Below are 11,970 nucleotides of genomic sequence, written 5' to 3' on the forward strand. Positions count from 1 at the left end.
CTTTAGGTGCATGAACTACAGGTCCAAAAACTTCACGTTCCACAAGTGAGTTCAATTCTACTTAGATGGCTTCTTTCCATTTGGACCAATCCTTTCTATTACGACATTCGTCAACAAATTTAGGTTCATAATCCTTATTTTCATGAATGATATTATGTGCAATATTATACACAAAAATGTTGTCCACAACTACATCAGTTCTATTCCATCTTTTTTCTATCGTGGTACACTACTATAGAAACTGACTCTCTTGACGGTTTTAAGCTGTCAAGAAAGAGTATTTTTTACGGTTTTAAAACCGTCGTTAAATCCAGTGTCAAGAAAGGTAATTTTCTTGATGGTTGTAAAAAACGTCAAGAATTGGTACCGTTGATAGTTTTTAATCATCAAGTATTCAATTTTTCATGATAGTTGAGAACCATCAAGAGGATAAGTTTTCATGACCATTTAGAAACCGTCAAGAGTGCATTTTTCATGACATTTAAAAGCCGTCAAGAGTGCATTTTTCATGACATTTAAAAACCGTTAAGAGTGCATTTTTCATGATATTTAATAACCGTCAAGAAAGTCATTGTTTATGACATTTTGTACCCGTCAAGAGTGTTCTTTTTCATGACATTTGGGAACCGTCAATAGTGTTTTTTAATGACATTTTGGAATCGTCAAGAAATTCATTATTTATGACATTTGGAAACCATCAAGAAATGTATTGTTCATGACATTTCAAAACCGTCAAACAATTTTCCATTTTTTTAATTGTAATTTATTTATATTATTGTTTCTGTATTATCTCTCATTGGCCCAAGAATTCAACTACATATAAACGACAAATATACATCAAATGGCAACTAAACATCATCCATTCATATCATTTCCAAAACTTTGCATCATATTTATATATCATTTACAAAACCAATATATATATAAACAATTTCAGCAGATTTCCAAGAATCGAACTAAACATCATCTAATTAACTAACCTAGCCCAAAAGTATATCATCCCCAATACATAAAGTTTCATAATGGCAACCCCCTACATATGAACAGTTCACCTATCAACAATTCACCTAAACTCTAAACCTCTACAAAGTCTCAAAAGTATATGAATCAACCCCCCTCCATATGAATATTTCAAAAAATCAGCCACAAAAAATAAAGTTAATTTCCTGTTTCAGAGATGACAAATAAGTTCTATATCATATGTACGAACCCAAAAACTCAACCAACTCAACCCGCACCTCATCTAACTCGGCCTGTGAGTATGATTTTCGTGTATCAATCTGTAGACATGCAAAATAAATGAATTAGTATTCATGAAAATTATTATACCTACAAAAGAAATAGTTTGGTATATAACATACCGAATCTAAGATGACAATGCTTCCTCTATTTACAATTTCTCTCATATACTTCATGACATAGTATCCACACGTAGTGCTCCCGACTTGTAGTGGACACTATAAAAACAACAAATTAGAATAACGGACTAATCTTAATTTCTAGTAATCTACAAAATATAATGAATTTAAATATTTATACTTACCTTTCGTGTTCGCCATAAAGTTTGTTTCCTGCTTTTATTAATGTTCTTTTACGAGTGAAATATTGCTATTGCTCTGTTTTGGCAAGATAAGATTGCACATATCTTAGAATATTGTACATGCATTAGAATTAACAGCACTACATGATATAAAAGATTAAACTTACGTGTCGGTTACATATCTTGTAGTTGCTTTTGATGTTGTCCTTAGCGAGTCAAGGTAAAACACTGTATCCTCATACGCATTTAAAGCAAGCAGTGCCCAATGACCCCTAATTATACAAAAATGTAAGTACTATTTTATTGTCAATGCAACTGATACCCTAACTAAACTTACCCGGGATTAAAAGGAGCAAGAACTACTTGGTTTGCTTTTGACACCATCAATCTACTACACAAGTTTCGAATTCGAGATTCTTGTATGTTTCCAGAAGAGATTAAAGACGGATCTATGAAGACATACTGCACATCTTCTTTCGAACCAATAACAGATGAATAAAAGTACCTACAAAATATATAAACTCATAAAGGAGATACATAAATTTAGATGCAAAGGAATGAAATTGACTTACATCATATAGGCCACCAATGTAAACGTTTTCACTTCGTTCATGTTACAAAGATCAATGATATCCTCTCGAAGCACAGAAGTTCGACTAATGCCAAAAAGGTCAGCAGGTAGTGAAAAAGTGATGCTGGAATCTTTCTCCATTACCTTCTCAACATATCTGAGAATCAACTTCAACGCTAATGGCAAAGTTGATGTCGATTCACATACAACTTCTTTTTTTGTAGGCATTTTCATTAAGTCTCTCTCCTAATTCAAGAACATCCACATTCAGTAAGACGTACAATATTAGACATTCCAGTTTAATAGTGGATTACATACCTTCAAGACGTCCAACTCTGGTTCATTCACCTTCATCGCCTCCTTCCCTTTCTTTTCATTCTCTTTTGGTTTTTCCAACGATTCCACTTCTATTCTCTTACCCTTCTCTTCAATCCCCTCTAACATTATTGGCCTTGAACAACTCCCGTGTGCAGACAATGGTGTAGATAAGTTTGAGCGAATTTGTGCCTCTAATTCACTAACTCGCCTACGGAGTTCTTCATTCTCAACTAGAATGTTCACCTCATCTTTTTTGATGTTTTCTTAACTGAATGAAAGTACGTTGTCGAAGTAACGTATCCACCAACCCCACGCACACGACCATTGTGCTCTTTTGTACCCAATGCTTGGGTTAACACATCATTCAAACAGTGTCTATTCACAGACGATGAATCTGTATTCATTGATATCTCATCCTAAAAAGATAGCAAAATTAATGTAAGTTATAGAAATGATTGCTTATGTAATGGATAATTGAAATGTGTGATTTACATGTAACGACTTACTATTTTATGGACGACTTGCTGAATGTCGTCGTTATCGTACTGTCCTTTTTTGTTAACTCGAGCTTTCTTCCACATTTTAGCTCGATCAACATAAACTTCATTTGAACTCTCCTTCTTCATTCGAGAACATGGAGTTCAAGTGGTAAACATATTAGCTTGTATTCCATTTTAGGTATAAAGCAAACTTACAAGCAACAAACAAACCTCCGCCCCTCTTAATTGACAAAGCCTTACAAGAACAAACTTACAACTTTTTATGCAACTCCACAAACTATACAAAGGCTTACAAGAAACAAACAAACCCCCCCTCCCCCCAAAAAAAATGACAAAGCCTTACAAGAATCCTAGTTACAACTTTTTATGCAACCCCTTACAAGAAACAAACAAACTTCCCCCCACCCCCATTTGACAAAGCCTTACAAGAAACAAACTTACAACTTTTTATGCAACCTTCCCCCCTCCCCCCCCCCCCCCCCCAAAAAAAAATGACAAAGCCTTACAAGAAATAATATTAAACAGACATCCCAAATTCTATAAGGTTTCTTTGGCAACAAAGAAAGAACAAGGTTTTGTCAGACATCCCAAATTCTATAAGGTTTCTTCGGCAACAAAGAAATAATATTAAACATATATCCCAAATTCTATAATATTAAACAGACATCCCAAATTCTATAATATTAAATAGACATCCCAAATTCTATAATATGAAACAGAGATCCCAAATTCTATAAGGTTCCTTAAACATCTAAACATATCTTACCATTTCCTCCTTAAGATTGCCATACCCTTTCCTTGAGATTCTATGATTGTATTTGTTCTTCGATCGTCTATCTTGTTGTAATTGTCTTTTTTCCTATATCCAAATGTATTTTTTAATGAGAAAGTAGCAAATATTATTCCGAATGATTTTCATGTATAAAAGTTATTCATACCTGAAAGGTCTCGGATAACCTTGACCTTACAAACTCTTCCCAGTGATTTTGCTCAATGAAGGAATACTTTTCAGGTGGAGCTTGAAGCAATTGTGGTGCATCTTTATGCAACATGATGTATTTCGTTGTTAGCTAGTTCTTAAACTGACGAAACGAAATACCTTCAGTTTGGAGAACGTTTTTCCTAAATCTTGGATCAATGACGAATGCAGCCTAAATAATTAAAAGTACTTAATCAAGTGTCCATACAGCAAGATCATTATCAATATAATAAGCACATTAAAGTTATATATACCTCAACTGTAGTGAATATCTTATCTTTTAGTTCTAGAGGCACACTTTTCCAAGACGTATATATGATAGGGACATGATAATGGGTTGCAGACCCTATGAAAGACTTTAACTTCGCTCCATTCTCACCAATAGGTGCTCCGTCTTCATTGTACGTCACCACCTTCTTGTCTCACAAACTTCTAATGCGAGTTACATCAAACATAATAGTAGGTTCTCATCGTCGCTTTAACTCTTTTGGGGTTTCATTTCTAGTATCAATCTCTTCAACTGTTGCATTCAACTCACCGACACCAACTTCTTTATTAAGATCGTCCATATTATATTATGCGAAGCTGTCAATCAAAATGAAGAAAAATTAGCATGATATACAAATTTTAAACAATAAATAATGAAATAAGATAAATGAACATAATAAACTTATGGTCTAGTTGTTTGAAATTATGAACACACCATTATAATATTATGTAGGTATCAATGTGCCTTCACAATCTGATCTTACGTACGTTGAGATACTGTCATCCAAATCATTGTTAAATCGACATCTGGCATATCATTGGGTATTCCTTCACACTGGAGTATTGTATCACCAAGTTCATCGTCATTATATCTATCTTCAAAGTCTCTTTGTGGTGGAGTAAGTACAATTGACCATCTAACATCACTTGGATCTTCAACATAAAACACTTGCTTTGCTTGGCTTGCTAGTATAAATGAGTCTGACTTGTGTTCTACTCTATTTAAATCAACTAAAGTATAACCAAGTTCATCGATCCGAACACCACCACTATTCTGAACCCAATCTCATTTAAACACCAGAACATTAAATGTATTATAATTGAGTTCCCATATCTCTTGTATCACTCCATAGAATGACATATCTCCAATGATGGGATTTTTATCTTTAGAACTAGACACTTGCATTGTTTTTGCAACTAAGCTAACTCCACTGTTTTGTACACTTCGATCCTTCTCACAAGATTTTGTGTGATAGCGACATCCATTTATTGCATAACCACTATATGTAATAACAAAAAGATAAGGGCCATGAGCAATCCACCTTAAGTTATCTAAAACTCCACTATTTCCAACTTCAAGCTTAGTTGATACCTACCACAAGAATTCTTATTTCAAGTTCAACACATAACATGTATAACTAAATTACAAGGTTCAACACTATACCTCTTCTCGTAACCAATGTATAAAAGTTCGATTATGTTCCTCTTAAAGCTATTTCTGATTTTTAGACTTATTCCGATTTTATAGTTGCAAAGCCTTCATATGTTTTCTTTGTAGTCATCATTCAAGCATTGTAATATAGTTAGATTTAATTATATAAAAGTCAATGAAACAATGAAGAAAGCAATGAAAAAACTTACTCCATATATGGTTGAACATCAATTGTATTTTCCAACACATATCGATGAGCTTGACGTAGAAGTTCTTGTTCAGGTTTGAAATGAACTCCCATGGACAATGGCCTACCAATGTTTGAAGTGTCTAAATGGTCTTTTGACTTGTGAGTCCCAAGCTCAACAGGATCTACTCCAGATAAAAAAATCAGAACAAAATTCAATAGCTTCTTCTATTAAATAACTTTCGACAATACAACCTTCTGGACGATATCTATTCCTCACAGAGTTTTTGATGACTTTCATGAATCTTTCAAAGGGATAAATCCATCGAAGATATATAGGGCCATAAAGTTTGACTTCCCTAACTATGTGTACTGTGAGATGAATCATGATTGTGAAGAATGAAGGGGGAAAATACTTTTCAAATAAACACAATGTTACCACAATATCTTCTTCTAACTTGTCTAATTGTTGCGCATCTAGCACCTTGTTGCATACAGAATTGAAAAAGATGCATAACCTAGTTATAGCATAACGAACATGTTTCGGTAGCACCGATCTTATCGCAATGGGAAACAACTGTTGTATGAACACATGACAATCATGAGATTTTAAACTATTAAGTTTTAAATCTGCCATTGACACAAGGTTTCTAATATTGGAAGAGTAACATTCGGGAACCTTTATTCTTGACAAAGTCTTCAAAACACATCATTTTTCTTCCTTTGTGAGAGTATAACACGCAGAAGGAATGAATATTTTCTTCTCACTACTAATAGGGGTAAGCTCCGGTCGAAGTTTTAGATCAACTAAATCACGTCTAGTATTCAACCCATCCTTACATTTAGCAGGAATATCAAGAAGCATACCTAAGATATTCTTGCAAACATTTTTTTCGATGTGCATCACATCTAAACAATGTCTAACATGCAGATCTTTCCAGTATGGCAACTCAAAAAAGGAAGATAACCTATTCCAACAAATCTTTTCACTTCTGTTCATCGATAGGTTCTTATGGATCATCTTTCCTTTAGGAAATTCAAGATCTTTCAATTTCAAGTACACATCCTCCCCAGAAAAGTGGTTCTGGAATTGTACCAAGTTCTTTTTTACCGTTGAATGACTTTTTTTGTCTTCGGTACGGATGATCGCGTGCTAGAAATCTTCGATGTCCTAGGTATGCTATTTTCTTCCCATGTCGTAACCTTATAGAATTTGTATTATCTCCACAAATTGGGTATGTCTTATAACCTTTAACACAACATCCACTGAGGTTACCATATGCAGGAAAATCGTTGATTGTCCACAACAAAACTGACCTTAAGTTGAATACTTCTTCTCGATAAGCATCATAACATTAAACACCATTTTCCTATAAAAGTTTTAAGTCTTCAATTAGTGGTGCTAAGTATGTGCCTATATCATCCCCCGGTTGTTTTGGCCTTGAAATTAGCATTGATAGCATCATGTACTTTCTTTTCATACACAACTATGGTGGAAGATTATAAATAACCATCACTATCGGCCAACAACTGTATTTAGAACTCATGTCACCATGAGGATTTACTCCATCGACTGACAATGCTAAACGAAGATTTCTAGGTTCAGAACCAAAGTCTGGCCATTTAAAGTCTACTAACTTCCATGCTGGAGAGTCCACTGGATGTCGTAACTTACCATCCTCAATTCTTTCATTAGCATGCCAAGTCAGGTTTCAGTACATTCAATACTTCTAAATAGCTTTTTAAATCGTGGAATGGGTGGGAAGTACCATATCACTTTTGAGGGAATTTGCTTTCTCTCTTCATTTCTATCCTTAACGTTTTTCCACCTCGATTGACCACATTCAGGACATTCGGTTGTATTAGCAAATTCTTTCCTATAGAGACAACAATTATTAGGACATGCATGAATCTTTTCATATTCCATTCCTAATGCACCTAATGTTTTCTTTGCTTCGTATAATAAATTTGGAAGTTCATTGATAGTTGGCAGAATTTCCTTCAAAGTTTTAAGTAATTCTGAAAAATTGATATCACTTCATCCATATCTAACTTTTAAATTATACAATTTAACTAGAGTAGACAACTTGGTGTACTTTTTACATCCTTCATATAATGGTTTTTCTGCATCAATAAGCAACTTCTCAAATCCATTTGGGTCTTTTGAATACTCCTCGTGAGCAACTTCAATCATTTCTTTTACACTTCCAACATCATTCTCTTCACATGTATGTGTGTCAAACTTTGAAGATTCTCCATAAAAAGATGAGTTAGGAAGTTCTTCACCATGCCAAAACCAAATTTTATAACTTTCATCAATACCATTAACATATAAATGATCTCTAACACCCTTTCTACTATGCTTTTCACAATTCCCACATTTTAAACAAGGACAACGAATGTAGGAGGTACTTGTATTTGAAAATCCAAATTTGATGAAATTTTCCACACCCAACTCATATTCTTTGGATAATCTACTTTTGTGCATCCATGATTTATCCATAATTGTAAATCTATTGATAAATAAAGTAAGTAAAATTAGTTCAAAAGGTCTTGTTGAGATAATAAAAAGAGAAAACAAATATGGAGATTGAACAAACATTCGCTTAATAAGACTAACTTTCCACCAACTAACCAAATAAAGAAAATAAATTCCTATATAACATTAGGTTTCTTCAAGCCCCCACCACAAATTTCTCCCCAACGAAACAAATAAAGAAAATAAGGTTTCACTACTACAAAAAATGACTCTTTTCATACAAATGTGTCGGATTTCAACTCTAACTTTATTTCAGGCATTTCATCAAACAGTTTAAGAGCATATAGAGAACATCAACATTAACAACAACCTACAATGTTTTGCTTATCACAAAGAATATGACATTCTTCCTTAGGCCAAGAGATGAATTTAAATTGAAAAATTGATATCACAATCCATCAGAAAACATCAATATTGTACTGCTGCCAGAATTCTCTAACCATCACCAACCACAGAAAGCAGAACCCAACACTCAATTTTGTCATGTTCATTATGCTTCATATTAACACAACCAATGAATATCGAAGTTAAGGCCAAAGTACCATTTATTGCCTTCCCTCCACCCTTTCATCAAAATTCTTGACGGTTTTCCTATTAAATCACCCCTTTCTTGATGGTTTTTCCAAAAACCGTCAAGAAAAGAAAAAATCAACCGTCAAGAAAGGGTCTTTTTCTAGTAGTGGTATAATTTATCGAGATCTCATTGTTATCTTCATTTACTTGAGTGTCTTCAATATTTTTACCATTAGTCATGTCCAGGACTTTTTTTTGAATGTTTCTATTGTCAATTAAGTCATTTCAACTATTGATCACTTTTCTTTTTCGAGGATTTTTATCCTTTGAACCTATTGGTCTACCACACTTTTGGAGCAGCGCTAATTCATTAATTGTATCAACTTGCTGAGTTGGGATATCAATTGTAGTTGGAATATATGACTTGGTCACTTTCTTAGTATTTGTAAATGCATTTGACATTTGGTTTGCTACACTTTGTAAATGAATTATCTTTTGAACTTCTAGTTCACATTGCTTTGTACGAGGATCTAAATTAACGATACATTCTAGAAATTTTCATTTTTTAACTTCTTAATTCCTCCACCTAAAGTTGGACAAGTTATCTTATTAAAATGATAATCAGTAAATCGTGCAGTAAAGACATTCTCCGTCGGGGGTTTAAGATATCTGATAATTGATGGAGATTCAAATCCGACATATATTCCTAACCCTCTTTGAGATCCCATTTTAGTACGTTGTGGTAGGAAAATTGGAACATATACTACACAACCAAAGTTTCTAAAATGAGAAACATTTGGCTCTTGGCCATAAGCTAAGAGCCAAATAAAAGAAGCCACAACCAAAATCTCGATGTCATGAAAAACATAGAGATAAAAGAAGTCGGTCCCAATGCTTATCAAATGACATCGGAAATATGAACACAGTTTCCAACGGGATAAACTTGAACATTTATTATGTGTAATAGCTAGATCCCCGACGCTTCATGCATGGTGTCAGAAATAGGAATATAGTTCCTGTGGATTACACTAGACGTCAGGATGAACTTCAACATTAATTATGTGTCAAAGTAAGATCCTCAATGCCATGCATGGCACATCGGGAATGATTCACCTACTCTCGATGACATTAGTGATTCATCGGAACTTGATCTAACTATTCCCAACGAATAGATAACGGCGTCGGAAGTTCCCTTATATATTTCGAGACAGAACTGAGATTTCAAAAATCTGATCCTGTCTTCCGTTCTTCTATCCTTTTCGATCTTCCATCCTTTCGTTCTTCCATCCTCACAAGTTTCATCATCTCTGTCGCACACAACCGTCATCGGAGATCTACGTCTTGATCGGTCTTCAACGCATGTCGTTCATCTGTCACCCGTCGTGCATCTCCCTTGTCGTCGTTCTTTCATTTTCGGTAAAGTTCAAATTATTCCAATTAATTTCTTTAGATGTTGGAACTGTTGATTTTCTTATTCCTTTCAAGAATATAAAATTGATCTCTTCTCTTATATCATTATGTTCATATCAGATTAATAAACATATATATTGGCATTGCCCCATCATTCTTTACTTCTTTAGCATGCTTTTAAGGATATTTAAAATCTGAACATTGAGGACATTGTTGTTGTATGTATGGACATTTCAAATCTGAACATTGAGTTTGTTGATGTTGAATGTATATTGATGCACATTGCTTTTGAATGTATATTGATGTTGCACATTGTTGTTGTTAAATGTAAACTTCTGTACATTGTTGTTGATGGTTGTTCATTTATTTCCTACAAATGTAGGTTCATTTCCAATAAATATCTTATCCGATTTCATTTATTTCAATAAGAATTTAAGGTATATTGTATGTATAGTGTCTATTTTTTATATCGAACTTGTTGTGTATTCCAGCATTGTGTGCAATGGAGGAACTCAAACAGAGGAAGGGAAAGTTGAACATTATTATAGCTAGTTTGATCATAAAGACATGACAACATGTGTAAAGAGGATAATTGGACATTATTATAAGCCGTGTTCGGAGAAATACAAGTTTGCTTGAAATAGAAAGAATCCTAACTCTGGTGGTTCAGAAAATTGATTCAGAAAAGAGGAGTAGAAAATGGCAAGATCGAGAGCCGAACAGGTAAGTCATAGAAAATCCTTTACTTGCATATTAGGTAATATACAAGTGAGAAACTTTCTATGACTTACCTTGTTTATTCTCAATCTTGTCATTTTCTACTCCTCTCTTCCAAATCAATTTTCTGGAATCACCAAGTAAGGGGTTTTTTTTGTTTGAACCAACCTCGTGTTTCTCTCAATGCAACTCGTAATAATGTTCGATTTCCCTCTTTGCACATTCTGCTCATGTCCTTATGATCATACTAGCTACATTGATGTTGAGGCAATGTGCAGAAGTTGAGAAACTGACGTCGGTGCTTTAAATAATGTTTAAGTTTTAATTTTTACTTTGTATTATTGATGTAATTTATATTTGAAATACTTAGAACGTGTACTTTTTTAATATTTCAATTAATAATAAATTCGACTTGGTATTTTTGTAACTTTTTTCAATTTTATGTTAATTCTAATTCAATTTAGAATTTTAATATTTTTTATTAAGTTTACATTAGTTAATAAAAGTTAGAAATAAATTAATTTTTTAATTAATTTTAGGTTAATTAAAAAAATTAAATCTAATTGCACTATTGATGCCTCATACTAAATAACGCCGATGCATACGTCGACGTTGGCAGTGAGGTATTTGTGACGCTTTTAACACGCGTCCGTAGTTCTGCACTCCCAACGTATTGATCATGTCAACGAAGAGTGCATCAGTAGTAATGTTTATCGACGTCATCCCGTTTTCACGTCGAGAGAAGCGACGTTGATGCATTTCTCATGACGTCCTTGCTAGCTTCAATTTCAACATCGGCGTAGCTTCTATTGACGCATTTTAGGATTATGTCGACACAGAGGTACGTCGACATACCCCCTTCTTCTTCTAGTGACAACATGCTTAAGTATATTGATAAAAGCATTTAGATCATAAAAACAATTACAAAACTTATACTAATAGAAAGTAGACAATTAAATTATAGACCCAAATCATAAAGAACCCATAAACTATATATAGATCTTAAAATAATTGAAATAAGAATTAAACATAAACAATCACATAAATCATAAAGAAATTAAGATGAACCAAATCATAATCTTATTATGAACTAACAATATTTTTTAACAAACAATAATCTTGTAAACATAATATATGTAAAATTACAACATGCAATAGGTCTAAAAGATTCTACATTCTCAAACTATGCATAATGTATACATGCAATGCTTACAAATACAAAGCAAAAAAAAAAACAAACTAATATTGTAGCCTACCTTTTGCGAATGACAAAATT

General features: G+C 33.5%; 1 long non-coding RNA gene across 1 annotated transcript; it reads right to left on the minus strand.

The window, feature by feature from the left end:
* Positions 1 to 1,543: 1,543 nt before the first annotated feature.
* Positions 1,544 to 1,942, minus strand: LOC127148838 (uncharacterized). Its single transcript, XR_007819973.1, has 3 exons — positions 1,878 to 1,942; positions 1,708 to 1,812; positions 1,544 to 1,616 (listed from the first exon to the last, which is right to left on the minus strand). It is a non-coding gene; the product is annotated as an uncharacterized LOC127148838 (long non-coding RNA).
* Positions 1,943 to 11,970: the final 10,028 nt, after the last annotated feature.

Source organism: Cucumis melo, chromosome 4 (assembly GCF_025177605.1).
Source record: "Cucumis melo cultivar AY chromosome 4, USDA_Cmelo_AY_1.0, whole genome shotgun sequence".
In the NCBI taxonomy this organism is placed as follows: Eukaryota; Viridiplantae; Streptophyta; class Magnoliopsida; order Cucurbitales; family Cucurbitaceae; genus Cucumis; species Cucumis melo.